The sequence below is a fragment of the Lithobates pipiens genome, unplaced genomic scaffold (genome assembly GCF_037356315.1).
Source record: "Lithobates pipiens isolate NorthernLeopardFrog02 unplaced genomic scaffold, aLitPip1_a1.2 Scaffold_10, whole genome shotgun sequence".
NCBI classification, from domain to species: domain Eukaryota; kingdom Metazoa; phylum Chordata; class Amphibia; order Anura; family Ranidae; genus Lithobates; species Lithobates pipiens.
The window spans coordinates 22,209,172-22,215,171 of NW_027507686.1; positions in this window are offsets into that span (position 1 = coordinate 22,209,172).

The following is a 6,000-nucleotide window of genomic DNA, read 5'->3' on the forward strand; positions in this document are numbered from 1 at the left end:
CTTCCAATGCACTGAACAGAAATCTCTAACAATCCTATCAGCCTTCCCAGCTATCATCATTGAACTACAGGACACCTCCTCCCTATGCTATATGGGGATGTGGTAATGTTTGTAGTCCAAATCAGGAGAACAGCTAGGGTGACTGCTCCTCCGGAGATACAGCGAGACGAGTGAGCGGTGTCACCCTAGGACAGGAAGTGTGTTATCAGAAGGCAAAAAAGCCTGAAAAAAGAAAACAAATGCAGCCGCCGCATCTAAGGTGTTTAATGGGTTAAGCTGTACATCAATTTTTTTTTTTTAATTATAATTAATATGAACAAGATGAGGGCTCATTCACACTAGCAGTTGGAGGGTGGTAAAACCCAGTGGCCGAGCTGTGGTTTTACTGCCCCCCACCCGCCACCATTCCCCTTTAATTATAGAGGGTGTACACATACCATGGCAAGAATTATACGCACTGTCTTTTTGGTGGGTGCTGCCGCCCCATGATTGTGACCCATTCGAGTGCAGTTGCTGTGCACTAGTGCCAGGTCCAAAGGGTTAAAGCAGGCGGTGAGGAGGTGATAAAAGGCCCCCTGACGCCTGTCATACACCTCTGAAAAGTGAACTGAGTGTGGATCGCTTTTGAAAAGAGTGTGATCGACCCTGCTGCACATCTAAACAAGCTGTAATTGATCCATGCCACCGATAAGCCTATTCAAATAACATTTGATCAATATTGGAGTCCATCAGAAATAATGAAACTGGAAAAAAATATATATATATTCAATGCACCGCTTGCTTTAAAAACCCATCAGATGTTTCCTGCTGAGCTTTGACCTGAAAACAGATGATTGAAAGCAAAAGAAGAACGCCATAAGCTGGATATACACATCAATATCTGATTGTACATTCTACGTAAGATCTAAATAAATAGGGCAGCAGTTAAAGTAAATTGAAAGTTAAAGTAAAATCAAATATTTTTCAAATAAATTATAAGTTAAAATAAAAAATAAAAAAAAAATCAGTTTTTGTTGCAGAGTAGATTTTTATTTTTTGCCCCATGCAAAAAGTCTGATCTGTTGCTCCAGCCGTCATGGACTTGCCCCTCGGGGGTGTTTCATCATACTGACCTGGGCAACAGGAAGGACCGCCCACTGCTGAAGAGCAGAAGAGGAGCCCACTCATCACATGACCAGAGAAAAGTCACCTGCAACAATAAAAGCACATACAGTGCCTTCAAAAAGTATCCACAGTCCTTAAAATTTTCCACATTTTGTCATGTTACAACCAAAAACGTAAATTTATTTTATTGGGATTTTATGTGATCGACCAACACAAAGTGGCACATCATTTTGAAGTGGAATGAAAATGATAAATAGTTTTCAATTTTTTTTACAAATAAATATGTGAAAAGTGTGGGGTACATTTGTATGGCGCCCCCCGGAGTCAATACTTTGTAGAACCGCCTTTCACTGCGATTACAGCTGTAAGTCTTTTTGGGGATGTCTCTACCAGCTTTGCACATCTAGAGAGGGACATTTCTGCCAATTCTTCTTTGCAAAATAGTTCAAGCTCTGTCACATGGAGAGCATCTGCGAACAGCAATTTTCAAGTCTTGCCACAGATTCTCAATTGGATTTAGGTCTGGACTGTGACTGGGCCATTCTAACACATGAATATGCTTTGATCTAAACCATTCCATTGTAGCTCTGGCTGTATGTTTTGGGTCGTTGTCCTACTGGAAGGTGAACCTCCGCCCCAGTCTCAAGTCTTTTGCAGTGGATGGTGTCCGTAGTACAGATCAGGTACAGGGGCTCAGGTAAAAGTGTGGTGAAGGTACAAGCCAGGTCAGGAGCAGATCACTGGAGCAGTAGCAAATGGAGCAAGCAGAAGTGGTGGTCAGAAGGCAAGCCAAGGTCAGTACAGGCAGAGTTCAGGGAGTAGTCAAGACGAGTCGGGTCAGTAACTGGAGTCATGATACAGCAGGAATATGCAATTAGTGGACCTCCAGCTGTTGCAGAACTACAAGTCCCATGAGGCATAGCAAGACTCTGACAAGAATCCACAAGCATGACACCCAGAGACAGAGCATGATGGGACTTGTAGTTTTGCAAACAGCTGGAGGTCCGCTAATTGCATATCTCTGTGATACAGGATCACAGGTTGTCATGGTTATGCAATAGAGTTCGTCTGCTTACCTGTCTCCATGTGTTCATTTCTAGAGACCAGCCGACCCTCACCTGACTGCTTTTATAATCCATCCTCTGGCATGGCTCCACCCTAGCTCCTATCAGAGAACTCTATATTAGCCTGTGCACTGCAAGCCAACCCTGCTGATCAACCTTTGTGTGTTTGGCTTCCTGTTTCCTACCGTGTGCTCTGCTGTTGTTACGTTACCGACTTTGGCGTGTCCTTGACTATCCCTGTTTGCCTGTGATCCTGACCTTTTGGCGTGTCCCGACTATTCCTGTCTGCTTGTGGCCCCGACCTTGGCTTGTCCCTCACTATCCCTATCATCCTGTTGCCTACTGTGGGTGTGAGCTGGGGGACCTTGGGGGTCGCGACCTGGAGCCAGTTGCAGCCAAGTCCATCCTCACCACTAGAGGCTCTGGTGAACACCTGTTGGCTCTTAGACTCCATGCCCCAGGGAATCTTACGCTCTAACCCCGGTGGGATCCATCTTGGTGTTCTGGCGGCCCTGCCTTTCTATCACCTTGACCCCCGTCCACAGCAGTCAGCCGTAGGGTAAACAACCTTGCGGTGCACTCCTGATCCCTACGGTGTGCATCTGTCACCTGGTCTCAAGGGGACCTGACACAGGTTCTCAGGACACAGAAGGCTGAAGACAAAGCAGCAATGAACCTGAACACTGGCTCAGTTTAAATAGCCCATTTGGCACCACTGTCACAGGTGCACGTGAGCACGCCGACGTGCATGTATGTGCGCATGAATATTTACACGCAATGCACATGAGTATTAGCATGTGCCCAATTTCTATGTCCATTAGAAGGAATGAGGATCAGCCTGTGAAGATGCATAGAAGTCTGCCCAGAGGAGCCATCTTGTCTACTGGCATGCCCATCCTGACACACCCGTGGCATGGGTAACCTCTTGTCTGGAGGTGAGTAGCACATATGAGTCCCTTGTTGTAATAGAGGGTATAAAGAGAATTCTGGTTCTCCAATGTTGGATTCAAGAGGGGGAACCAAGGAGTAGCGAGGACCGGAAATTACACCAGAGAAAGACTAGAAGTAAATGCTGCATGCTGATCCAGCAAGGGCCAATCAGGAGCAACAGGAGGTCAGTTGTGGGGTTGACACCCTCCCGTCTAGAGGGAAGCTCCGTCCCCGACCTAAGTGTTGCAATACCAGGGGTCACCCATCTACATCTGCCCCTTCAGGGATGAAAGCGACCATCCCTGCACTGGATTTAGGTCAAGCAGCCACAGGGCCCCCGGAGCTCCATCAGCTTCTGCGCCTTCCGTCTGCTCAGACTCCAATAAATCTGCGACTCTAAAATTAGACTACATCTGTAAAACTGGCACCTCAGCTGAAACCGCACGTGTCGCAGCTAAATTTAAGGATTAAAATGCTGTAAGGAAGTTGTGTCTAATGCAACGGCTTCTACCCCGACAAATGTGCGCCGCCAACCATTTCTAATCCGCGCAATCATTTACAGACCTGGGAACAGTCTGTTCTGAACACTGCGGCTCATACAAATAAAATGTTTCTTTCCCCTTCAAGTGATTTTCAGGATTTGACATCCTATATTACTAATTCCCTGAGTTCTTTAATTATTTGGAAGGAAGGAGAGCACACTAGCTGAGTTCGGAGATGATTTACTTCCCATAAGCCTGGATTTAGGAGTTCTCCAGCTAAAGAGGAGGCAGAATGCTGGCCAAGCAAACACAGCGCAATTTATATACACCTGAGCTGCTTTACTTGCCCAAATATTTTGAAGGCTGTTCAGCCTCTCTTGTGATTCACAAACTGGAGGGGAACAGATGAAATAAATAAAACAGTTTAAGGGGTGTATTTATAAAAAAAAGAAAAAAATTAAAAAGCTGTGTGAATGTCTCCAGCATCGTCTCAAAAAATCCCAGTTGTTTGTCTACTATGATTATCTTCTATGATCATCAGTGTCAGGCGGGCACTTACCAAACCGATGAGTCCTCTTGGGCAGAGGGTGGTCTCCCGTACGTGTCCGACTTACAACCCCTGATAGAGCAGACAGGTGGCTGAGAGTGCGGAGTGGTAAGAGAGCCTGTGATATGGCTCCAGGAGCAGGAACTTGCAGGAAGCTTCCGGCAGCAGGTGTGTAGGTAGACACAGGCAAACTGGGTACAGAACAGGAGCAGAGCAGGCAAGTCCGGGTGCAGGCAGGGTACGGCAACAGGCGGGCAGCAGAGGCACAGAAGGAGCAGGCAGAAGAGAGGTCAAACAGGCCGAGGTCAGATGCAGGCAGAGGTCAGCGGTGTCAAGGAAAAGCCGGGTCGTCAGGAGATAAGCAACAGGAACACAGGATACGAACAACGGGACAGGAACCGAGAAGCTGTTGATCAGGCAGCACCTGGGAGATGTCAGTGGCAGACCTAAATAGGCCGTTTGGCGGCAAGCACCGCGCCGACGCGCGCACGGGCGCGCGCATAGGCGCACGCTCGCCCGAACGCCGGCAGACACACCAGCGGTACCCGAAGTGCCCACCACAGCGTGCTGACGCGCACCAGCGCCAGCAGGGGCACGTGAGGGCACACACCGACGCGCACCAGCGCCCACAGGGGCGCGCAACACCGCACGCACAGGAACACGCACCCCAGCACGCACCGCAGGACATCGGCGCGCACCAACACGGGCAGCACCGCGACCAACCAGGTAACGACCCTGACAGTGCCCCCTCCCTAAGGGCAGACTCCGGCTGCCCAGGTGAGCCGATCTGGAAACCTGACGGTTCTTGAAGGCCCGCAAAAGTTCCTGAGCATGTAGATTGTCCTCGGGTTCCCAGGAGTTGTCCTCAGGTCCATAACCCTTCCACTTGATGAGGTACTGGGTTACATTACCCCTCTTCCTGCAATCAAGGATTGCTTCAACCTCAAACTCCTCTTCATTGTTCACTATAACAGGTTCGGGTGGGTCGGTGGTGCGGTCAGCAAAGGGATTTGGGGTAACGGGCTTCAGTAAGGTCACGTGAAAGACCGGGTGCCCTCTAAAAGAGTCAGGCAGGTTAAGTTCATATGCCACTTCGTTTATCTTCCTTTTTACAGAAAAGGGGCCCATGAATTTAGGGCCTAACTTCTTGGAAGGACAGGCCATCTTAAGGTTGACTGTAGATAACCATACTTGGCTGCCGGGAGCCAGAACGAGTTCTCCCCGTCTCCTTTTGTCAAACGCCCGTTTATAGCATTCCTGGGACCGGGCCATGGTTTCCTTTAGGAGTTGGTTGTTTTTAGAAAAGAAGTCCAATGTCTCGGAAACTGCCGGAACAAGGCATTCTGGGACTGAGCTGGGCAAGAAGGCTGGGTGGAAGCCGTAATTGGCAAAGAACGGTGTCTGGTTGATGGCGGAGTGCAAGGAGTTGTTATAGGCAAACTCCGCCATGGGTAGTAGCGAGACCCAGTCATCCTGCGAGAAAGAAGAAAAACAGCGGATGTACTGCTCCAGGGACTGATTGGTTCTCTCCGTTTGTCCGTTTGTCTGGGGGTGATAAGCGGAGGAAAAGGCCAGTTCAATTTCAAGAGACCCGCAGATCGCTCTCCAAAACCTCGAGGTGAATTGGGCGCCTCGGTCAGAAACAATACTTGCCGGGATCCCATGCAGCCTTACAACTTCTTTGACAAAGATCTTGGCCGTCTCCATAGCCGAGGGAGTGCCCCTCATCGGGAGGAAATGGGCCATCTTGGACAGCCTATCTACGACAACAAAGATAGTGGAGAACCCCTCGGAAAGGGGGAGTTCCACGATAAAGTCCATCGAGATCATTTTCCACGGTCTCTCAGGGACAGGTAAAGGTTTCAGTAGGCCC